Source organism: Pezoporus flaviventris, unplaced genomic scaffold (assembly GCF_033815535.1).
Source record: "Pezoporus flaviventris isolate CSIRO_AGI_PZ_B2104156 unplaced genomic scaffold, CSIRO_AGI_Pfla_v1 ptg000031l, whole genome shotgun sequence".
NCBI classification, from domain to species: Eukaryota; Metazoa; Chordata; class Aves; order Psittaciformes; family Psittacidae; genus Pezoporus; species Pezoporus flaviventris.
Window position 1 is genome coordinate 47,851,621 of NW_026892579.1, and position 26,520 is coordinate 47,878,140.

Below are 26,520 nucleotides of genomic sequence, written 5' to 3' on the forward strand. Positions count from 1 at the left end.
ACATGGATCAAATAAAGAAGTACTGATGTTGGCAGCAGAAGTTAAAAAACTGGGATTTGTAGTGAACAGATACAGAAAAATGGTGGAATGCAAAGAATAAGGCCTGGAATTGTTTATCTTACTTGTGTAGTTTATTTGCTGCTTCTACTCTCTACAGCTCATGTGCTTCACTGTCTCATATCTTCTTATGCACTTAAGTAAACTGTACTTTATTGTCCTGCAACAGACACTTGGGCTGATGCTATTACTCCAAATGAAATCAATGGCTGAGCTACCATCAGCTCGATGGGAAGAGAACTTCTCCTTCTCCTATAAAACACAGTAAAAGAATTAGCACCAAGTCTGATCAATGTCTTTTCAAATCAGAACCTAGCGCAACACTCAATAGGTTACCTGACTTGAGCATGCTGCTAAGTGCAGGTTCTTTTTCACTCACAGAACTAATACCTGGGCATTTCTGTGGCCTATTACTCACACAAGATCTTACCATTGCACATTTTTATTCCCTTTATTATCTTGAGAGGTAACTTTTCTTTACCTGAAGAGAAGTATCCTTCACCACTAAAAATATCCTGAGAAAGTAAATAGAAAATAAACTTCATCTTCATTATAGGAGGTGCTGCTGTGTCAACATGATGAAATTTTTCAGTGAAGACATAATTCCAAATAAATATTCAAGTAACATACTAAACAGTAGAAGAAAAGTCTATGTCATGATGAGTGGTTAAAGACAAAATGTCATTCAGGTTTAAGTAATTCTTAGTATTTTACAGTAATTTAGAATTGTTACTACTCTAAATAGAGAAAAGCAAGATGAATATTGAGCAGGTAATAGCACCCAATAGAACAGACTCTTCTGACCTTCTGAAAATCTGACTTACTCCATAAGCAGAAGACACTAGAGGAATTTAATATCGACAGGACGTAATTGATTTTCCTATATTTATTAACTTGTCGTGGTTTAAACCTAGCCAGACAGCTTGTTCACTCACTCCCAGTGAGTGGTGCCGGGCTGGAAGAAATAGAGTCCCGCATCCCCCCCACCCCGGGACCTCTCCCCTTCCCTGCTCCCAGAGGGATGGGGAGGAGGATCAAAAGAGTGCAACTCCCACGGGCTGAGACAAGAACAGTCCAGCAACCAATGTACAACACAAATCACCACTGCCACCACTAACAACAACAACAATAAGAGAAAATAACAAGGGAAGAGAACACTATACCACTTGTTGAAAAACGAGTCCAACCCAGAAGACCCCGTGTCCTTTCAGGTAACTCCCAGTTACCCCCCCCAGGGCATGACGTGCTGTGGTATGGAATACCTCTTTGGCTAGTTTGGGTCAGGTGTCCTGTCTCTACTTCCTCCTGGCTTCCCCTCCTCCCTGGCAGAGCATGAGCCTCACAAAGTCCTTCGTCAGGGTAAACATCACTTAGCAACAACTGAAAACATCGGTGTTATCAGCACTGTTCCCAGGCTGGAAGTCAAAACACAGCACTGCACCAACTACCAAGAAGGAGAAACATGACTGCTACTGCTGAACCCAGGACATTACTGTATGCATTGCTATGTACCAGATAGATGTGTGTAGATAGCAACTTCTTCTGGTAGAATTCTTATATACTTAAATATTTAATTTTTTTAAAAACATTTCTTGAAAAAATTGAATTTTTAGTGAACTTCACAACAAAAATAGAATGAGCTTTATATAAATCTAGGGAGGAAAATGGTTCCCTTTAGTCCAGGAAATATAATTGTTTATCAATCCATCATTGCATATCAAATTCAAAGGCAGTTCTGTGGTTCAGAAGTTATCAGTGTGTGTATTCAGTGCTTATGGTTCCTTTTATTTTATTTTTTTCATTTCTATGGTTATTTCACAATTAAAAATTATTTGTTAGCAATACAAAGATTTGGGTGGGGGAGTTGTTTGTTTGAAACAAAAAAATGGTAGACTGAAGTTGTTAAAGTAGCAGGTGATGCTCTACTCATGCAAGAAATTTTTCTGCTTGGTTTTATTTGCATACCTGTAGCTGTCATAATTAATATAGAAACACACATGTATATGAATACGCACACACACACACACACACACACACATATACACACACATACAAAGCACGGAAACCCATCAGGGAACTAGTATTTCTAGAGTTTCCAATTCCATAATTCCCATTTGTTTACTGAGTTACTTTAAATAGATTATTTTAATTGGATGTTTTAGTACTTAATATGGGTATAATAGTGCTAAGCTGTCTTAGGAGCATTATTTCATATCTGCACAGTGTTTCTTTCAAATATACGATCTATTAAGCATTATTAAAATTGTGTATTAACAAAAATGATGGAGAATAATAGGTTTCAGAGATCAATAATTTTTCCCACCTGCAGATATTTTACAGAGTATTCCTAAAGGATTCAGTAAAATTCTTCTGTTTTCCTTTTGGAAGAATAAACATATAACTTTTTAAAGGTACAGTATAACACAAATTCACTCTGGGAACGATACTGACTTTTTCATGCCAAGTTTTTCAAGTCAGAAAGGCATTTTACTTTTTTTTTTTTGAATAAACTTTTAGTATTTTGATTTTTTTCAAATGGGTTTAGAAAAGCAATTAATTCCAAAATTTCTTACAGAAGATAATTCCACTGTTCAAACAGTTCAAAAGCAGACAGGTTGATAAGCCTATATAAGTTAATGGCTTATGCAAAAGTGAAGTTTAAATTAAAACTGTTATATCAACTCTTTGCACTAATATTACCTTGTCAGAAAGTAGTAAATCTGTATACATATGACTTTTTAGGCACAGTATAGAGTTACAGATTTTATATTTTCTTCCTTTAACCAGTTTTATACTGACTTCAGCATTTAAAAGCTTACCTGTTTGTATTTACTGACATTGCTTCTGAATTGTATGCTTATGAAGTGATAGAAGAAATCAAGCTTGTCCTCTCAAAAAAGGATAATACTGAGAGACTAGGTGTGGTTTATTGTCTGTGATTAGAGCCTCATGTCCAGATTCAGAAACAAGAATATCTAGAGGTAACCCACATGCTTTCACACTTTGTGACTTCTGCTGATTAGTTTCTCCAGGTTTATTCCACTTCCACAGCAGCATCACTTAAATCAAATGGTAAGACTTGGACTTAAGATATCAGTCAGATCTCTCCTCACATCCAACCAACTCTATATGTCATGGTGTAATTAAACTAAGTGACACCACAAAGCAATTTCAGCTGCAGGCTTTGCCTACAGCACTAATGAGACAACATTCATGAAAATAAAAGCAAACAAAGAAAAGAAGTGCACAAAGACTTTACTTCAGTCAGGTGGGTGACGGACACAGGCTGCAGGACTTGGTTTCATTAGACTGAATTCCACCCAATATATACTCAGCAACTTACAAGGTGTCAGCAGTTGTTTATTTCTCTATATCTGCTTGGAGAGCTCTGTTGTATGACAATTCTAACACAGAAAATCCAGAGCAGAGGCCAATGATCAGAGGATTTATTTATTTATTTATCCCCTAAGATACCTCTCCAGCTCACAGCCTTTTCCGAGCAGCAAAGCAATGTCTGATATGGAAACAAACCAAAAGTTACAGTGTTTTCTCTTTTTATAGGAGATGATTCATCATAGCTGCCCAATTGTTTTTTCAGCTAGAACTGAAATTCATTATGTGGGTTTTTTTTGGCCCACAGTAAGGGGACATCAATATATTGAATAGTTAAACACTTTAGAACACTGATGTATTGGGTCCTTTGTGGTTTTGTTTTATTAATATAGGTGACTGCCTAATCCCTTGGGGCCTGAAAACGTCCCATTGTGCTTTCAGTGTCCAAAAATACCATGAAAGAAAGAACAGAATGGTTATACCTACACAAAAATGTCACTGTGACAACAGTGATGCATTTCTGCTCCTGCCCAAGCCTAAAGTAAGAGAGCTCCACCTGGAGCTATGTCTGAGACTGGAAAGGAGCTCACAACCTCTGGCTGAGCCAACCCAAGTTAAACCACTTGTGCCAGCAGGCAAAATGAAAATCCATTTTCAGAAATGTTGTTCAGCAATAACTTCAAACCTGGGAAAAAGGGAAATCCTCCTGACTCAGACTCAGTTTTTATTTTCATATGGCTCTGCAGATTCAGGCAGACACAGAAAATGGTCTGAGCATAATATTCAATTTCTTTTCCATCAAGAAACCAAAATGCTACATTTGACTCAATAATGCTTTTTTTTTTAATTGTTGTTTGATCCAGATACTGGGAAACTTTGGTGTTTTTTTTCTCCTTTTCCTTGAGCTTCTTATTCTGGTAGAAGGTTCTATATGTTGTGTTACTTTTTTTCAGAAGAGAAAACATGCTGGAAATAGCATGATTTCCCACAAACTGGAATTCTGAGCTTCAAACTACTGATTAACTACCGTCTCACACTAGGATAGGGAAGACAACACAAGCCAAGTGTTACATAAGAAACAGATATCTGTATCACTAAAATATGAAATTATAAATTTTTTGCCTTTTCTTTAATTTTGTGTTTTTAATTGGGGCATACTGAGAAGTGCTTTCAAAAGCAATGTTTGACAAAAAATGTTGCAAAGAATTTTCTCATCAGGTGGGATTAAATGTGTCATTGCCCTTGCAACAACAGTACATCCTCAAGGTCTTGGCCAGATTCTGCCTACCTGAATTTTCTCAGCAGTTGGAATGGATATCATATTAAGCAATATCATCCATTGTTAGGGATCTAGTAATTAACACTGTCCTTCTCCTCTTTGTAAAGCAATTCTCAGTGTTCTTCAACAGTATTACCAGCTGACCTTGGAGGCTCTAGGCACTGGAGGTAAAGGGGAATGACAACCATTGAACTCATCCTAGGAAAGGATCAGTATTTGCAGGATCACATCTACAAAGTAATTATTTTTTTGTGCCAGCGAAGGCTGCATGCCATCCTAGAGAAAGTGAAATTACTCTAGTTAACGTGGAGCTTTTATTACTACAATTGCAGCAAAAAATACAGAGCAGTCTGTGTGTCCTCTATTCTTAGGCCACTGAAGCCCTCTAACCAGCAAAAGAAATAATCAGTTTAAACAGCAGTCTTTATTAGATCCTCAGCTGGCAGATACACATAGCAAATGAGAGTTATATGAACAAAATGTTATGCCCATGGAAGAGTGTGTGCATCAGTAACAAGTGATGTGGAACACTGTACCACTCACTTGGAATTAATTTGCAGAAACATCATTCTGATGACACTGTTCAGTGTTGTATTCATATTAATTTAGTATTCTGTCTTCAGTATCTCATATACACACAAACATAAGAACACATACACACAAACACTTTTTCTATTTTTCATCCCTATAATCCATATAAAATTAGTTCATTCCTTTCTTTGGAAAAAAAGCACATGGAAATGGTAAAGAACCAAAACAAAGTTCCTCTCAAGTGATTTTTGTCTTTAAATGCAGGTGCCTGAAGGGTGCTGTCAAGTGGAGACACTGGAGGAATGGAGAAGAGTTTTGCTGTCTCCTTTGTGGGCTAAAAAAAGGGGCCAGTCGCCAAATACGCTGTGTGGATACCTAGTGGAGAAAGAAGTGACCTTGTATGAGAGGTTAATGCCTCCATATGGATTCCCAGGTGGGGGATCCCCTGCTAATGTGTGTCAGTATGTTTCAGGCAAATCTGTATTAACAGGTTAAGACTGCATGGTTTAGCACAAGATCACAAAACCAGAGGTCCCTCAGTAACTTTTCAAAGGACTCCTCACTATGCCTATTATTCCTCTGAAACTTCCTACAGTCCCTTTCTGCCTGTCATTTGGTGGCCTAGCTCCACCACAGATCATTGTGTCTTTTCATGAGCCCTCCCAGGGCTGATATTTGAAGCAGTGAAGGTCTATATATTTAACCTGTTTCTTCCATGGAAACTTCCTTATACATGCTGCTGATTACTCCTGACCAGGAAAGCTGAGTAGATCCCACAAGCAAATCTATGAATTCTGTCTAACAGAAAACAGAAAGTTCACTGACCACAGGTTTCTCCCTCACCTGTGTATAAGACCACAAGAACCTTGACATTTTCCAGTTCCTACAGGGACAGGAAGAATTTCACCTTACCTGATTACAGACATCCAGTAGATGGATGTCTAATAGTTGCTAGCCATTCTAGACTACTTAGTAGTAGGAAACTACTAAGTATGAAAGAAGAAACCCGCTGAACAGATGGCAACCCTTTAATGACAATACACAAAAATGGAGTGGGATGAAAAAGTAAATTTGTAGACTTGCTGTATTTTTTAAAAGTTGAAAAACTCATAAAAGTTTGAACTGAAACATTCATAAGAAATTAATTTGCAGCAGACTAAAACAGTATATGTTAACATTAAAAGAAAAATATTCATTTTTAAAGGATATTCTAAAGGGAAATATTAAGCTAAAGAAACTAATTAAACCAAAGATGTCTGACCTGGTTTCAGCTGGGATAGAGTTAATTTTCCTAGTAGCTGGTGCAGTGCTGTGTTTTGGCTTTAGTCTGAGAACAATGCTGATAACACACTGATGTTTTATTTGTTTCTCAGTAGCACTTACCCTGATCAAGGACTTTTCAGTCTCATGCTCTGCCAGTGAGGAAGAGCACAAGAAGCTGGGAAGCAGCAGAGACAGGACACCTGACCCAAAATAGCCCAAGCTGTATTCCATACCACAACACGTCATGCCCAGTGTATAAACTGGGGGAAACTACTTGGAAGGGCAGATCACTGCTTGGGTAGGGTTGAGTGTCGGTCACTGAGTGATGAGCAATTGTACTGCGCATTACTTGTGTTTATTGTTTTTTTTCCTTTTCTCTTTACATTTTATATTCTCTCCCCATATAATTACTACTACTAATAGTAGTAGTAGTAGTATACTGTACTAAAGTCACTAAAATTTGAAATAGAGCTTTGCTTCTACAGGCAGATAGTGTTATTTTTATAGCATCCGAATTTGCTTTCTCATACCCAAAGACAGGCAGAGGATAATGCCTATAATATGACATGATAAGAACACATAATTTAGCAGTTTAGACTTGTGTACATCTTGCTGGTATGATTAAATCTTTTCTTTTAATGTCACATCAGTACTTCATTTCTGGTAGATGAATGGCACATTGAGGTTGCAACCAAGAAAAAGAAGGGTAGTGTCACCTTAATAGCTTGAAAAACACAGAGTAAAGCACAGATCTGGGAGCAGAACAAGGGAAGAATATTTGTGATACAAGATGGTATTTAACATTGAATTGACAACCTTCACACTCTTGCAGTATACTGTTGCAGATACAATAAAACAGAGCTTCACATATAATCCTGGGGAATCTGGAGAATCAAAAAAATTAATGAATAGTTTAAAGAGAAATGAAAAAGGACAGAAACCTATAATACCCTGAAGCAGATTCAGTGCATGGTTGCTATATATATGAACTGGAGTTCAATCTCTCCCCTCTCTTTGGCTTTTAGGAAGGTGAGATGTTATGTCCTAGTTTCACCCTAGTGGAGGAAAAAGTAATTCAAAATAAAAACACAAATCCTGTGCTAACATAGATGGATACATGTGAATGGCAGCCATATGGACTAAACCAGACTTCCTAAACCCAGTAAAATTCTTCACTGATCCTGTAAGAATATTGCTCAGGTTGAAACCTTTATTTTAGCCAGTTTTGATTAAAAAAAAAGTGTTAACCGTGAGTTTCTGATAAACTTTATTGCATAGTTTTATGAATTCTTGATGTTCACAATTCTTTAGTGGCTGTTCACAGTCTCCTCAGTGATGAAGAGCCTTTCATGGTGTTGAAAGCTGAATGCCAAAGTTAATGGTAGAGATTTGCTCAGGCATTAGACAATAACATTTTAGCAATGAGTATGAGACTGTGTGAGTCTGAAATTATGTACCACAATATGCCAGATAAAAAGGGAAACCTCTGCCCTTAATGAAAAAAATGGAACCATAAATTATTAATTTCAGTGCCAAAAATGCAGTAGGTTAAAATCAAAAGTAATAGTAATGTTTAGATATCTCATTCAGATTTGAGACCACTGGAAGTGATAGAGTTCAGAGGACATATCTAAAAAATCAGAACTTACAACCCTGTCAAGAACACCCGAACTTTAGAAATAAAGCCCCAGCTCAAACCTGTTTTCTAATAATTTTTCCCACAAACCAGGAACTTGAATCCTGAATGTATATGGTATAAAAAAGGATTTTTATAAAATTATTTGAGTTCAGTAATGGCTCCCCTCTCAACTTTTTTTTTTCCAGTCATGACTGTGTCACCTGGAGAGACTGGAAAACAGAATGGAGCAACCCTACTGAAATAAGGAAGATTCAGTCATTAAAAACAGCAGCCACATATTTGCCAGATATAAATGCTTGCAGTGTGCAAGACAGAACCAGTCATTCATGCAGGAAAGTGAGAGGCTAAATAATATGATTGCTCTATTATAATATATAGATCTTCACTGTGGCATGACAGCCTATGTGGAGCCTCAACCACACAGCAGGACTAATTAAGAAAGCAGATGAACATTAGTGCTAGCAAAAATTGCAATAAAGGTATCACTTTTTTTCCACCATCTTTTTCTTACAGGCAATGAGAACAGAAAAATTCACAGTGTGCTCCACATTAGCCCATACATGCATGCTAAGAGAAAATTCACTCCCATTACTGCATGGTGGGTGCGCATCCATGGCTACTAGTTAGGATTTGAGTGCTCACCATTAATTATATAATTCTCATCCCACAGCTGTGTGAAGCTGTAAAATCAAGGTTTCATCCATAAGGTGAAATTCACCCCTGTAAGACAAAGCGGGAACACAAGTGATATAACAGAAGCATCGTACTTATACCTTCATAATTTACATTCAATAAATGTATTATTAAAACTTAGTTATGTGAATATTCTGTAGTCAGTGTAATCTGGGGTCTTGAATCTGCATTTTTACGTAATGAGCTCAACCAGTGGGAAATGTATTAGAATGAATTTCAAAGGACAGAATAAGGTCTAGAAAACAGGATATACAGTGATAAGCCACAAAAGGTGTTCTAAGAAGCGGAGGAAATACACAAGTAAATGCATTGCTGAGTAGGTACAGTTCTACATAACCAAAGACAATGAGACTGTATCAGCTATATTCCATTGAAGACCTTGACACCTGCAAGTATTCTTCAGTTGTTCATTAGGTGACTTTGAAATACAGGACTTAAACAAAGTCACTAACACCCGTGGTCATAGCAGGAGAAACACTCTTCTAAGTGTCCTTTGCTTTAAGCTAGTCACTCTCACCTCCCATTGATTGGTAGTTGAGGACTTTTAACAACCCAAATGAGTTTAAAAGCTTTAAAGTGTTTCAAGTCTTTTTCAAGGTAAAATGTCACATCTATTTATCATTAAAAAAGAAAATTCTATTTGTTGGTCAGATCAAACCTTTGACAACAGCTGGAACTCAAGAAGCAGAAAGAGACCTAGGTAAACAAGTAGAGCTAAACTGTAAATATAAGCTACATTAATATGAACAAATAAATGAAGCCAAAATCAATTTATCTCAAGACAAGACAAATGAGTCACTCTGAGGAGCGTATTTGGCCCATTCTTTTTTGTTATATTTAATTAAAATGTAAAGTCTTTGTAAACATGTAAAATATGAATGTAAACCATTACATTTTATTAAAATGAAGCAAAAAGTAGTATATACAGTTGGGTCAGACTTGACATGCAACATAACTCATTAACACTCTTAAACATTGCCTATCTTGTTTGAACCTTTGATTATGTAGCTCATTATAATACTATACTAAAGATTAATCTTAGCAATTATTTAATAAATAGATACTGAAAAATGAGAGAACAGTATATCTTGGTAAAATTGTTCTTTGTTCTTTGTAAATTCCATTAAATTCATGAACAGGTATACACAATTTGTACATAACAAAGACATGACTTATTTACAGACAGCCTGAATACATTCAGATCCAAAGATTTTTTTGTGGGGGAATCAGAATGGGCATTTTTATTTTGCTGCCTGTGGTGACCTGCTCTGTCACTCCCCTCTTCAGCTTGGACAGGGGAGAGAAAATATAAAAAAAGGCTTATGGGTGGAGATAAGGACAAGGAGAGATCACTCATCAGTTACTGTGACGAGCAAAACAGACTTGACTTGGAGAAATCAGTTTAATTTGTTACCAATCAAAATCAGAGTAAGATAATGAGAAATAAACCCAAATCTTGGAACACCTTCCCCTCACCCCTCCCTTCTTCCTGGGCTCAACTTTAATCCCAAATTCTCTACCTCCTCCCCTCAGGAAGCACAGGGGGATAGGGAGTGGAGGTTGTGGTCAGTTCCTCATGTTTCTGCTGCTCCTTCCTCCTCAAGAGAGAACTCCTCAAGCTCTTCCCCTGCTCCAGCATGGGCTCCCTCCCACAGGAGACAGTCCTTCATGAACTTCTCCAATGTGAATCCTTCCCACAGGCTGCAGTTCTTCATAAACTGCTCCAGTGTGGGTCTATTCTATGGGGTGCAGTCCTTCAGGAACAGGCTGCTCCAGCATGGGTCCCCTGTGGCATCACAAGTCCTGCAGCAAACCTGCTCTATTGTGGGCTCCTCTCTCCATGGAGCCACAGCTCCTGCCAGGGGCCTGCTCCAGAGCAGGCTTCCCACGGGGGCACAGCCTCCTTTGGACAACCCGCTGCCCCAGTGTGGTGTCCTCCATCGGCTGCAGGTGGAGATATGCTCTGCCATGGTCCTCCATGGGTTGCAGGGGCACAGCTTGCCTCACTATGGGCTGCACCACGGGCTGCCGGGCAATCTCTGATCCAACACCTGGAGCACTTCCTCCGCTCCTTTCTCACTGACCTTGGTGTCTGCAGAGCTGTTGCTCTCACATAGTCTCATTCTTCTCTCCTCTGACTGCTGCTGGTGTTACACAGGCTAGTTTCCTCCCGCCTGCCCCCTCCCCCCCTTCTCAAATACATTACCCCAGAAGCACTACCACTGTTGGTGATGGTCTCAGCTCTGGCCAGATGTGAGTCTATCTTGGAGCCAGGTGGCATTGACTCTCTAGGACATGGGGGCAGCTTCTGGCAGCTTCTCACCCCTGTAGAAATCACTCCTGTAGAAGTCACCCCTGTAGCACCACCACTACAAGAACTTTGCCATGCAAACCTAATACATTGCCAGATTAGTATTCCTTTGACTTCATGGAAGTGGAGCAATCGTGGTCTAATTATAAATTAACATTTATATACATTAACATTTATATAAATTAACATTTATATAAATGAATATGGAATATAAGGAATATGTTTCTTGAATTAAGATAAAAGTGACTGTCATCTCTAAGTAGACAACAGCACAACTCGTGGATCTGGGGAGTCTTGCTTTTAACAATTGTATTTCCAAAAAGCACTGTAACATTCCCAGATTATTCCTTCTTTTTATTTGATTGTTAAAAACATTCTTGCCAATAATCTTTTGCCTTTGACCAGTGTGCATATTTCTAATCCTAAGAAAAATTAATTTGCAGAAATATTCAGCATGTTCGTATGTACAGTGATAACATACAGATCAGTAAGATGAACTGCAGGAGGCTGGTAAATATGAGGAAGATCAGGTATATTTAAGACAAAGAGACTACAGATTGGGTGTCCCAGCAATGTTACTGTTTGCTTTTAAACCAGGATCATAACATGTCAGAAAGGTAGACATTTTAGGGTACATTAGTCTGCAAAAATGCCTTATGCTTACCAAGGAAAACCCAGGCTTCCTAATTGCCAGCCACAGGGGGTCTTAAATCACTATAAAATCATGTAACGTTCAGGTTTCACTTTTCACTTATTTTAGCAGATTCACACTCTACCCATTTCACACACTTACTATAAAGTTAACTTACAAGTTCTAATGGGTTTCCTGGAAAATGCTGCATGATACACAGTATCTCCAAGCTCCAGCACTGTATAAGCATAGTTACCAAGACTGTTTTGGTGAGAATGATGACCTAATTAGTACTTTGCTTAAGGAAAGAGAGAAAACCTACAGAAGTTTAGGTTCTATCTTAGTACACTTTTATTAGAAGAAAAGCAGAATTTTAATTACTAGTACTCAAACTTGCAGCAATTCAAACTCCATAGTAACAAAGATAAGCTAATGAAATCCAATGAGACAAAGTGTTGTCATACTTCAATAAAGGAGGGGATATTTTTCTTTTCCTAAGATAATGATTCTATGCCACTAAAGAGTTTTGTGCCAAAACAGAATCTCAGCCTTTCTCAGCAGTGTAGCTGCAGTGGAGGAGTTCCAGAAAGCTTTCAGGAAACAGACATAATAAACTTAATAATTTCAAGCCAAGACAACGGCAGTGAGAGTTCCTCAAAAACACTGGTGCATCTCTGCTAAGTGCCTGAAACTTGAGTCTAGGGAAGAAGGAGGGAAGAGCAACAGTGGCAGTTTCTGTTATGTCAGTACTACCAGCAGTGTTCAACTTGCTGTGCTGCTTGCAAACAAGGAAGAGTCATTGTGCCCAGGATTGTAGATGAAAGATTCAGAAGCCTGAGTTTGGGATCAAGAGGAAGGCTGGAAGGGGCTAGTCCTGATTTGACCATCCCCTAATTCAAGAAGATTGTAAAAAAAAATGGAGATCTAAGAAGGACTGAGAAGTATGTAGGACAGAAGAGGTTGGTGGAAATGGACTTCTTAAGCTTTGTGAGAAGGAGGGCTAGTAATTATATTGCAATCTGAATACATTTCTAATTCTTGAATAAGACCTCAGGAAAGTTACAGAAGAAAGGAGCACCCACAGAACATTAGCCAGATACTACCCTAAGCTCAGCACCCTTTGCCTCAACCAATTTTTCATTAAAAATTTCAAATTAATATTTTAAAGTTGTAAAGTCATATTTTGAGAAGCAAAAAGGTAGTCTTTTTGATGCCAGTTGTCATAATCTTCCTTTGCTGATGGACTGTAACTCCCATGATCCACAAAAACCCTATATTTACTTTGAACTTTGAAAAAAATGTTTTACAAAGTTTCCAGAAGATACTTCCATTCACTAAAATAGCCAGAACAGGGTTGCTCCTCACATTAAATGTGTGTTTCCCTGAGGAAACGCACACCTCGCAACATGAACAACTGGCTGATGCACCAGTAAAGAAGATCACTACTGGTGCTGCCAGGAAAAAGTGGTGGGTCATAGTAGTAGGGGACTCTACTTTGAAAGGAACAGAGGCACCCATCTGTTGGCCTGATCCAGTCGCAAGGGAGGTGTGTTGCCTACCAGGGGCTCAGATCAGGGATGTTGCAGAAAGGCTGCCTGCTCTAGTAAGTTACACTGACTATTACCCACTTCTAGTGGTCCATGTGGGTGCTAGTGATACAGATAGCAGTAGCCAGGAGAACATTAAGGACTACAGAGCCCTGGGAGAGGTGGTTAGGGGCTCTGGAGCTTAGACAGTCTTTTCATCAATTCTCCATGGGAAAGGGCTAGGCAGATTTGGCAGGTTAATAACTGGTTAGAACAGCGGTGCCATAGACAGGGGTTTTGGTATTTAGAACATGGGAGAATTTGGGAGGCTGGTGGAGCTGGTTTTGGTAGGAGGCTTGCCAGGCTGGTCAAGAAAGATTTAAACTAGATGTGTTGGGGGAGGGGGGCATCATTCCATCCCAACACACCCAGTCAGGTGCCAGAACCTATAATAAATACTGGGAGCAATGCAGAGATATTTCAGCCACACCACCAATGAGCTGGCTTCATTTGGAGCTCGGCTCAGATGCCTCTATACAAATGCCCGTAGCATGGGGAACAAACAAGAGGAATTAGAGATGTGTGCACGTCTATGTGGATATTATATAATAAGCGTCACAGAAACATGGTGGGATGGCTCCTATGACTGGAGTGTTGGAACGGAAGGTTACAGGCTCTTTAGAAAAGACAGGCCTGGCAGGCAGGGAGGGGTCTTGCTATTTGTGTTAGGGATAAACTGGAGAGTATGGAACTCTGTCTGGGGATGGGTGAGCAGTCCACAGAGAGTTTGTGGGTCTGGGTTAAAGGGAGAACACCTATGGGGGACATTACTGTGGGGATCTGTTACAGACAACCTGATCAAGAAGGCTCTGCATTAAACACTCTATAGACAAATAGGAACAGCCTCATGCTCGCAGGCCCTTGTTCTCATGGGGAACTTCAACCACCCTGACATCTGTTGGAAGGATGGTATGGCCCGGCACAAGCAATCCAGGAGGTTCCTCAGTTGTCTGGAAGGCAACTTTCTCCTGCAATTAATAGAGGATCCGACAAAGAGGGTTGCCATGCTTGACCTCATGCTCACCAACAGGGAAGGGCTCGTTGGAAATTTGATGCTCCAGGGCATCCTTGGTTGTAGCGATTATGAGACGGACGAGTTCAAGAGCCTCAGGACAGTGAGAAGATCGTGCATCAAGCTCACTGCCCTGCAGTTCAAGAGAGCAGAATTTGGCCTCTTCAGGAACCTGCTTAGTGAGGTTCCATGGGATATAGCCCTAGAGGCCAAGGGGGCCCAAGGCTCTTGGTTGATATTCAAAGATCACCTACTACAAGCTCAGGAGTACTGTGTCCCAACTAGAAGGAAGTGCAGCAGTAGGGCCAGGAGACCTCCTTGGATGGATAAGGAACTGCTGAGGAAACTTGGGAAAAAAGAAGCTTATAAAAGGTGGAAGCAAGGGCAGGCGGCCTGGGAAGAATACAGGAAGTTGTCTGGGAAACTAGGGACCAGGTTAGGAAATCTGAGATCCAGTTAGAATTAAACCTGGCTAGGGATGTTAAGGATGACAGGAAGGGATTCTACAGGTACATTGCAAATAAAAGACAGACTAGGGACAACATGGGCCCTCTCTGGAAGCTATCAGGAGAACTGGCTACCCTGGACTGGGAGAAGGCTGAGGTTCTTAATGACTTCTTTGCCTCAGTCTTCACTGGCAAAGGCTCTGACCACACTATCAAAGTCTTGGAAGGCAGACTGTGAGAATGAAGACCTTAGGCCCACTATAGGAGAGGATAAGGTTCAAGACCATCTTAAGAACCTGAACGTGCACAAGCCCATAGGACCTGTCTCCTGAAAGAGCTGGCAAAAGAATTTGCTAAGCCACTGGCCATCATATATGAAAAATCATGGCAGTCAGGTGAAGTTCCCGATGACTGGAAATGGGAAATATAACCCCCATTTTCAAAAAGGAGAAAATGGATGACCCAGGGAATTACAGACCAGTCAGTCTCACCTCTGTGCCTGGAAAATCTTAGAGCAGATTCTCCTGGATGGCATGCTAAGGCACATGAAAAACAACAAGGTGCTTGGTGACAGCCAGCATGGCTTCACTAAGGGGAAATCCTGCCTGACCAATTTGGTGGCCTTCTATGATGGGGCTACAGAACTGATGGACAGGGGTAGAGCAGTTGATGTCATCTACCTGGACTTGTGCAAAGCTCTCGACACTGTCCCACACAACATCCTTGTCTCTAAATTGGAGAGGCATCGATTTGATGGATGGACCACTTGGTGGACAAAGAACTGGCTGGATGGCAGCACAAAAAGAGTTGTGGTCAATGGCTCAATGTCCGGCTGGAGACAGGTAACGAGTGGTGTCCTTCAGGGATGGGTGTTGGGACCGGTCTTGTTTAACATCTTTGTCGGTGACACAGACAGTGGGATCGAGTGCGCCTTCAGCAAGTTTGCTGATGACACCAAGCTGTGTGGTTCGGCTGATACACTGGAGGGAAGGAATCCATGCAGAGGGACCTTGACACACTTGTGAGGTGGGCTGATGCCAACCTCATGAAGTTTAACCATGCCAAGTGCAAGGTCCTACACGTGGGTAGGAGCAATCCCAGGCACAACTACAGGTTGGGCAGAGAAGAGATTCAGAGCAGCCCTGCAGAGAAGGACTTGGGGGTGTTGGTCAATGAGAAACTTAACATGAGCCAACAGTATGCACTCACAGCCCAGAAAGCCAACCGTATCCTGGGTTGCATCAAAGGGAGTGTGACCAGCATGTCGAAGGAGGTGATCCTGCCCCTCTACTCTGCTCTCGTGAGACCTCACTTGGAGTATTGTGTGCAGTTCTGGTGTCCTCAACATAAAAAGGACACGGAACTGTTGGAACAAGTCCAGAGGAGGTCCATGAGGATGATCAGGGGACTGGAGCACCTCTTGTATGAAGATAGGCTGAGAAAGTTGGGGCTGTTCAGCCTGGAGAAGAGAAGGCTGCGTGGAGACCTCATAGCAGCCTTCCAGTATCTGAAGGGGGCCTATAGGGATGCTGGGGAGGGACTCTTCGTTAGGGTCTGTAACAGTAGGACAAGGGTTAACCTTTTTAAAGTTAAACAGGGGAAGTTCAGGTTAGATCTAAGGAAGAAGCTCTTTACTGTGAGGGTGGTGAGGCACTGGAATAGGTTGCCCAGGGAGGTTGTGAATGCTCCATCCCTGGCAGTGTTCAAGGCCAGGTTGGACAGAGCCTTGGGTGACATGGTTTAGTGTGAGGTGTCCATGCTCATGGCAGGGGAGTTGGAACTAGATGATCTTAAGGTCCTTTCCAACCCTAACTATTCTATGATTCTGTGATTAAACTCCTTCTCTAAATAAATATTTATGCTGTCTCTTTTTCCCTTTTCAGAATATCTACTTGCTAAGTGCAAACTGGTAAAAGTTATCACTGTTTTGTGTTTGGGTTTTTTTTGTGTGCGTGTTTTATCACAACCAAGTCAGACAGTGTGATAAGCACAGGACAGACATTCTACTTGAGCATTATGTTGATTCAAGTAGCTTCAGTAACCCAGGATATGACAATATTCCCAGTATTACATTTTATTACATAATGAAGAGCCAATATTTGGGGCTGACACTCAAAATTTTCAGATGTTACCTGTTAACAGCAGTGACAAAACAAAGATACTGTAAGCGAGAAAAATACAAAAGCATTCCACTTTCTCTTTCCAGTCTGTGTAAGACTCAACAGTGCAGCTGACTGATCACCAGCACTTGTTTATTTCTTTCGTGGCAATTTTTTTGTGAAGAAATATCAGTGTGAATGTGCATTTCAGATTCATCAAAAAGATTGATATCTCAGTATTCAACTTAGAATCCAAGTGCTAGACTCTGGCTAATGAGAGTTTAGGAATCTTCACTAACTTTTAACATACCTTTGAAGAAATATGTGAGGAAAGAGGAAATTTGATGTAACATCAATTAATCTTGTAGAGAAAATACATAAGATGACATCTTTTATTGTCATGCACAAAGTTCAAAGCTTCCATTATAAGGCTTCTCTTTAAGTATATTATGATCTGTGAATTGGTACAATGAAACAGTGGCATTACACTCATCTTCCTTTTAAACCCCAAAATCTTCCCTGTTGGAACTCTTCAATGAAAGGGAAAAAAGACCATCTTCCATCCTAAGAAGTGGAAATTTTGCCAGTTAAAAAGTTCTACTGTCAGTAAGAACTTGAAATACTGGTTGGTTGAGATTCCTCTGCCCAAAGAGTACTACATTTCTTGTCAGACTTTGCTCAGACACTGGGAAAAAAAATCTGCTCTGCAGAATGAAGGTGAGTTTTAACCAGACATCCATTAAGGCTCTGAAGAAGAAAGCAACCAATGCAAAAAAAAAATAAAAAAAATAAAAGCAGGTGCAATGCTAGTTCTCAGGACCATTTATGAGCATATAAAACCACAAAAGTAGCTAACGTGTACTTGGTGAAGTTAAGCGTTTGTCTGTGACAGATGGGTGAGAAAAACAAAGTGATTTCTAGCAGGGCATGATTAGAAGAATTTGAGCATTACATGTCAAAGGGAAAAGAAACAGTCTTGCTTGGCCTTTTTCTCTTGTTTTTGGCAAGATAAAAATTAGACCAGTGGATCAGCCTTACCAGTCACTAAGAGTAGGAATCACTTTGCCTGAATTTTATCTACCTGGTAGTTAAATGACCAATTTAAAATAATAATTTATTTGCTTCCTGGGTCACTAGAGCAGGATAGGCAGTATCAGAGAGTTACTCTTTTGTGCTTGACAAAGTGCTAAAGTAGCATAAATCTCCTTTTGGTGAACCATGTCTTCTCCCTTGTCTAGTGTTGTGGTTTAAACCCAGTCAGGTAACTTGTTCACTCACTCCCAGTGAGTGGTGCCGAGCTGACAACAATCAAGGTCCGTGTCCGTCTCCCCCCCCCCCTGCACCGGGGCTCTCCCCTTCCCCGCTCCCGGAGGAACAGGGAGGAGGATCGTGAGAGTGCAACTCCTACGGGTTGAGACAAGAACAGTCCAGCAACCAATGTACAACACAAATCACCACCGCTACTATCAGCTAAAACAATGATAAGGGAAAATAACAAGGGAAGAGAATACGATACCACCGGCCAAGAAAACGAGTTCCACCCGGAAGCTCCTGTCCTTCCGGGTAACTCCCAGTTACCCCCCACCCCGGGCATGACGTGCTGTGGTATGGAATACCTCCCCGGCTAGCCCGGGTCAGGCGCCCCGCCTCTGCTTCCTCACGGCTTCCCCTCCTCCCTGGCAGAGCATGAGCCTCACAGAGTCCTTGGTCAGGGTAAACATCACTTAGCAACAACCGACAACATCGGCTTCACCAACACTGTTCTCAAACTAGAAGTCAAAACACAGCACTGCACCAGTTAACACAAAGGAAAAAACATGACTGCTACTGCTGAACCCAGGACATTATCCACCCCTTATTCCATACCATTCACGTCGTGCTCAGATCCCACATTTTCAATACACCATCGCTCTCCCACATATATACATCCATATACATACAGACCAAGAGGAAAAAATCATTTTCTTAGTGCATGGACCAATCCCTATAATGCTGCCGAGTCCATTCGGTCCATGATGTTCCAAGTTCATTCTCTGTTGGGATGATGGCTGGAGGGAAGTCAGGGCCAGTCGCTGGTGACCTGGAGACATCTAGTTGATGGGCTATAAAAGCATTACACAGCAGGCAACAGCATACAATTGAGTTCACTGGCTGTTTTCCCCTAAAATCAAATCCCCTTGAGGTATACATCGGACTTCCCTATCTTCCCGCATTACCCACCAAGTATATCCAGGTCCCTGAGCAAAAGCAATCCCACGAGTGGGTTTGCCTTTACCTGAAGCAGGAATAACCCAGACTGTCTTCCCCAGCAAATTCTTCATATGCACCACGGGAACTTTGTCCCCCTCTACAATATGTAAAAGTTCTGACTGGGCTGGGCCAGCCCTGTTGGCAGATCCTCTGGTGTTGACCAACCAGGTGGCCTTTGGTAAATGTGTATCCCAATGCTTGAAAGTTCCCCCACCCATTGCTCTCAGTGCAGTTTTTAACAGCCCATTGTACCGTTCGATTTTCCCAGAGGCTGGTGCATGGTAGGGGATGTGATATACCCACTCAATGCCATGCTCTTTGGCCCAAATATCTATAAGGTTATTCCGGAAATGAGTCCCATTGTCTGACTCAATTCTCTCTGGGGTGCCGTGTCGCCACAAAATCTGTTTCTCAAGGCCCAGGATAGTGTTGGTTGCTTCCACCATGGTAAGCACATGGCGCTTGCCTTGGCGGGTTGGTGGCAGTGTGATATAGTCAATCTGCCAGGCCTCCCCATATTTATACTTCAACCATCGTCCTCCATACCAAAGAGGCTTTAACCGCTTGGCTTGTTTGATTGCAGCACATGTTTCACACTCATGAATAACCTGGGCAATAGTGTCCATTGTTAAGTCCACCCCTCGGTCACGGGCCCATCTATATGTTGCATCTCTGCCCTGATGGCCTGAAGTGTCATGGGCCCACCGGGCCAAAAATAATTCACCTTTATGTTGCCAATCTGAGTCCATCTGAGCCACTTCAATCTTAGCCGCTTTATCCACTTGTTGGTTGTTCTGGTGTTCCTCAGTGGCCCGACTCTTGGGTACATGGGCATCTACATGACGTACCTTCACCACCAGGTTCTGCACCCGGGCAGCAATATCTTTCCACAGTGCAGCAGCCCAGATGGGTTTACCTCTGCGTTGCCAGTTGCTCTGCTTCCATTGCTTCAACCACCCCCACAGGGCATTTGCCACCATCCATGAGTCAGTATAGAGATAAAGTACTGGCCACTTTTCTCGTTCAGCAATGTCCAGGGCCAGCTGGATGGCTTTCACCTCGGCAAATTGACTTGATTCACCCTCTCCTTCAGCAGTTTCTGCAACTTGTCGTCCAGGACTCCATACAGCTGCCTTCCATCTCCGATGCTTTCCCACAATACGGCAAGAGCCATCAGTAAACAAGGCATACTGCTTTTCACTTTCTGACAGTTTATTATATGGTGGGGCCTCTTCAGCACGCACCACCTCCTCCTCTGGTGACATTCCGAAATCTTTGCCCTCTGGCCAGTCCATGATGACTTCTAGAATGCCTGGACGACTGGGATTTCCTATTCGAGTTCGTTGTGTAATTAGTGCAGCCCATTTACTCCATGTAGCATCAGTTGCATGATGTGTAGAGGAGACCCTGCCTTTGAACATCCAGCCCAGCACGGGCAGCCGGGGTGCCAGGAGGAGCTGTGCTTCAGTGCCAATCACTTCCGAAGCAGCTCGAACCCCTTCATACGCTGCCAGTATCTCTTTGTCAGTTGGGGTATAGCTGGCCTCAGATCCTTTGTATCCCCGACTCCAAAAGCCGAGGGGTCGACCTCGAGTCTCCCCTGGAGCTTTCTGCCAGAGGCTCCAGGTAGGACCGTTCTCCCCAGCTGCAGTGTACAGCACATTTTTTACATCTGGCCCGGTCCGGACAGGTCCAAGGGCTACTGCATGAACTATCTCACGTTTAATTTGCTCAAAGGCTTGTTGCTGCTCAGGGCCCCATTTAAAATCATTCTTCTTCCGGGTCACATGATAGAGAGGGCTTACAATCGAACTGTAATTTGGTATGTGCATTCTCCAGAACCCCACTGCACCCAAGAAAGCTTGCGTTTCTTTCTTATTAGTTGGTGGAGACATTGCTGTTATCTTGTTGATCACATCTGTGGGGATCTGTCTACGTCCATCTTGCCATTTTATTCCCAAAAATTGAATCTCCTGTGCAGGTCCCTTGACCTTACTCATTTTTATGGCAAAACCGGCTTTCAGCAGGATTTGGATTATTTTCCTCCCTTTCTCAAAGACTTCTTCCGCTGTATCGCCCCACACAATAATGTCATCAATGTATTGCAGGTGTTCTGGAGCTTGCCCCTGTTCCAGTGCAGTCTGGATCAGTCCATGGCAAATGGTAGGGCTGTGTTTCCACCCCTGGGGCAGTCGGTTCCAAGTGAACTGGACACCCCTCCAAGTAAAAGCAAACTGTGGCCTGCACTCTGCTGCCAAAGGAATGGAGAAAAATGCATTGGCAATATCAATCGTGGCATACCACTTGGCTGCCTTTGACTCTAGTTCATACTGAAGTTCTAGCATGTCCGGTACGGCAGCACTCAATGGTGGTGTGACTTCATTCAGGCCACGATAGTCTACTGTTAGTCTCCATTCTCCATTAGACTTTCGCACTGGCCATATGGGGCTATTGAAGGGTGAGCGGGTCCTGCTGATCACCCCCTGACTCTCCAGTCTACGGATCAGCTGATGGATGGGAATCAGGGAGTCTCGGTTGGTGCGATATTGCCGCCGGTGCACTGTTGTGGTCGCAATTGGCACTTGTTGTTCTTCAACTTTCAGCAACCCCACAGCAGAGGGATCTTCTGAGAGACCAGGCAAGGTGGACAGCTGCTCAATTTCCTCAGTCTCCAAAGCAGCAATACCAAAAGCCCACCGGTACCCTTTTGGGTCTTTGAAGTACCCTCTCTTGAGGTAGTCTATGCCGAGGATGCATGGAGCCTCTGGACCAGTCACAATAGGGTGCTTTTGCCACTCCCTCCTGAACCCAGGACATCTAGTGTGCACCCTTTTATACGGTTCATATTAACTTGGGAACACAAGAACAAGAACCCAATATCTCGTCTTCAAACTGGCCAATAGTAGATGGCAGAGAAGCCACAAAACACATGCAATAACACCTGTCCAAAATACATCTGGCCTCCAGTGATTTGTAGTTAGGGGAATTAACATGTCAGAGACAGTTTTTTTACATTAACAGCTCAAATGCATTTCTTTTCCATGAAGCTGGGTATGGCAATCATTGCTGTGGGTTTACAGAAGTAAAAGCACCATTTTCTCCTAGGAGGAGATAGTTACCAGATTTTCTCCAGGAAAGATAGTTACCAGATTTGTCTTGTTTACTACTTTCCTTCCTGTGATATCAAACACTTACAAGCTTGTTTTTAGCCTGGCTGAAACCCACTCCTGTTCACAGTTTTAAAGACATGTCATTCAGTAATGTAAAAGTACAGGTACAAATTTATTCTATTTTCCTGATAAGACAAAACTGCACTCCACCTCATTTTCTCACTTAAGACATTCTTTCTCATCCTTGTGGTTTGGATGCCTCAGTCTCTGAATGAGCACCTAACCTCTGACATGTTTTCGTTTCTACAAATCACTTGGGTCTCTATTCATACCTTCCACTAACAAAATAGTCTTAAATGGAATTTAAGCACATTAGTGGCAGAAGGCAGTTCTGCTCACTTGCTGTCAGAGACAACTTTAGTGGTACTTACTATCTATATTAGATTATATGTTTCACAAAACATCTAAACCTCAACTTCTTTCCCCAGTTTGAGCTTTAGTGGTGCCTGTATCATAATGTAACTCACCAGTAGCTGGAAAGCACCTAAACACTATCTAGTACTGCACAAATTATCCTTACATGCACAGAGCACTGAACTCAACCCAAAATCAATCAAGAAAAGAATTTTCCATGTAGCTTTCTGATGATCAAAACATTCAACAACACATGAGAGCTAAATTCTAGGCTTTTCTCAGCCTCTGGGGACTCTTATCTGCCAAAAGAATAACTTAAACACAGGTTTGTCTTCTTGCTGAAAATGGTCATGTGAAATAAATAACTGTCAGAAAAATCAGCAGCAATAGGAATCATGATTCTGTAAATCAGTGGAAAAGGGGCTTAGATGAAACTTGTCATTTCTGGTATAACAAGATTTACCTTGGTCAACTACAGGAGGTAGTCTGAATATGATTTATCAGTCCCCTATTTAAGGTAATATTCTATCATTCAAAACACAAACTTAATCTTTCTCCAGGACCCCCTAAATGACAAAGATGTTCCTTATTTTCTTGCCCTCTGATACATTGTATGGGTGTTCAAGTATGTGCATAAGTAAAAGAACACTGCACTAAGATTACGTCAAGGATACAAAGGCAAGTATCAAAAAAATGCGAAATTTTATTTCTAAATTTTTTTAATTTTTTCTGACTGAATTCTGATTTTTGTGTCTTTGATGTTGATTTATTTATCACAGATTAATTTCAAGTCTTCTTGAGTGTATAAGCTAGATGGAAATCAAAGCAAGAATGGATGGTGAAAGAAACCATTGGCTGAAGAACAGCTCCAGTGGACATAACTTCTTCCAGGGAGGCTTCAATCATCTGATAAAATCATGGCTCAAGATTATAAAATACCTGTTTTCTATACAAATCTAATGTTCTATGCACATTTCTGACATATCATAAAAAAAAAAAAACAACCACAATTATTAATCAATTGATATTACATATACCATCTTGTCAGGGGGTAAAAGTGAATTTTGTGGCTGGATGGTCTAAAGGCCAGAGATTTTCTCCAAGACATCAGCTTTTACCATCAAGAAGGAAATAATATTGTATGGAAATCATTTGCAAATGTATTGTGAGTTCTGAATATAGCTTCAAGACTTTGACATAAACAAAAGTTCAACGTGTTCTAATGTGTGGCATCTTAAATGAGAAACTTAGGTACATTACGGCTTTCCAAGTAAAGTAGTGTGAAAAGGGGAAGTTGGGAGGATTTAAATATCAAAAGATATAGAGATAACTACCAGCACCAGCCAACAGGGTCTGCATATATAGCATCCTGGAGTGTTTGTCTACCTAGAGCTTTGTATTTGTCCATTTTCCATAGAGAAGACTGTTTATGATGGAAATTCAGCTTATTGACTATAATAATTGATGAAGCACTTGAAGAGTGATAATATAGTCTTATTACTCAGAACACATTGTGGAAAACTACTTGTAAAATCTTTATTATTTGTATATTCATATCAGTGGATTCATTGATTTAAAAACTGTTTTAATGAATTGTTCTGAAGTTCAGAATATTTTCCTGCTAAAGTCTATCAAATATTGTACACTTAGTCCCAAGTAAAGCCAAAAAGGGTCATGCATTAGTGACTGGACAGCTGCAGGACTGTTTTTCTTTCGAGCAAGAAGCATTCTGAGCTTGCTTTTTACTCCTTCCTTAGTAAATAATTAAATATATTCTGTATGTATTCACTTGATGTTTCCGTATAGAGAGACATATATAGACAGTTAGACATATATAGATCCCTGTATGTAAAACGTGCTGTCATAAACCTGCCACTGGCAGAGAGTAATATAAGCAAAGATGTGCCAAAACTGATTTCTCCCACAGCTGGAGTCTTGGTTAGGAAGCTGATATACTCTGATCATTTCCTAGTTCTTCTCCCTTAGTTATCTACATCTTGCCTTGAACTTCTGCTCCACCTGTCTGTTGTACCTTCACATTGTCCCTAGATTTATAGATTTGTAGTTAAAGCAATTATTTCAGGAACAGGATGTTTCACTGTCATGTGTAAGATAAGTGTTTTCTTCTGTTAGAACAGAATAAGTCTGTTAGAAGCTACTGCAATTCAACAAAATGAAGTTGGTTGCTCTTCTATTCCTTTGTTTTGCATATAGTTTTATGTAGCTTTTCTCACTGGCATTCCTAACAATGCAGCAACCAATATGGCTATGCATAGTTTTATTGTCTTTTCATCTTCTCCCAAAGGAGAAATATAAAAGGTAGCTTGTTTTGGCAAGGTTTTTCTAAAAGTTTTGAAAATACATATGGTGCTTTACTATTTCTTATAGCAAATACTGATGAGTCTGTGATCCCTAGTACATGGGGAAGGGCTTTCATCCATTTCTGTGCTTTCTTATTTATTTCCCTCCCCAGAATTAGAAGGTTGAATTAAAACATTATTACAAAGTGATCCATTGTGCTATAAGATCAAATCTCTTATCATAGTTCTCATTTTCCAATGGTTTCCCATTCCCAAGCTTCTTTTACCTTGAGCTGAATGGCACATACATGTATGAAGAGTGTAGCCAATGTTGATGAGAAGGTGGACTGCAGCGCTGGGAACTGTACAAATTCTTTTAAATGTTGGAGGCTCCGTGTCCAGTTATATCACATTACTACGATCAAGATGAAAAGTAAATAAAGATAGGAGCACCTGATGATGTGAGTACCTGATAACACATACCACAGATGAACAGATACTGGAGTTACCTAGCAACTGGAGAGAAAGTTTTGTTTGTGCAAGGCTAGATCTTAGCTAAAGCACTCAGAGATTATGGGGAAATTGATGAATTGCTGATAAGTATGTGCAAACAAAAACCTGAAAAAGGCAAAGGACCTGCAAATTTCCCTGAATACTTTATTCTTTCTAGTAGCATCACTGCCATCTTACTTAAGTTTTTAATGCTTATTACTTGTTGATGTGTTTTAAGCATGAGACTCTTGGAGGCAGGAACATAGCTACAGTGAAGTTTCAGGTAGTTGCATCCATAAGATGTGTATTGCTACATATCTTTGACAGTTCATTTAACAGTTACATGCTTATCTAGAGGCTAATGGGGAGAATAGCTCATTATAGCACTTATAGATTAGTCTGATTAGTATCCAGCCTTGGCAAATGAGGGTATACTGGACCACATGCATACCCGTTTTAAGCCACTGCTTTTGATTTCCTCTTTTCTTCCAGGGGAATAGACCTGGAAGGGGTCTAGATAATTGCATCCTGCCAGTCTTATCTTGTAACCTCATCACATAATCCTGTTATCAAGTTTCTCTGAAAGCGGTTTCTCACTTCAACTACTTTTATGAGATGGCTGCTAAAACATCACATTGGTTGTTGGGAAAGCTTCAATATCCGACCTAATTTGCTCATGGCAACTTTATGCATTTTTGTTGTTACGGCAATGTCAGTTTATAAAGACATTTCACCTCTTAATGTCTACCATAACCTTGTGTTTAACAATCAATTCCTTTATCTTTGTTTCAATTTGAACACTTGCCTTCTTTTGATAGGCCAACTGTTCACTGCTGTTGTGCAGTCATCACTCAGTCATTTCTCCTCTCTTTTACAAATTCCTTGTCTCTGAGCCCATGAGACATTTTCTTGGTTCATTTTCACAGCCTTTTTCAATTTTCCCAGTGTACCTTTCCTATCAGTACCACCATCCCTAAAAAAAGGAGTCATCACGTTCAATTTGCCATTGCCCTACCATTCTCCTTCGCATCATGCCATCAGTACCAACATCTGTTCAGATAAACAAGTAGGATT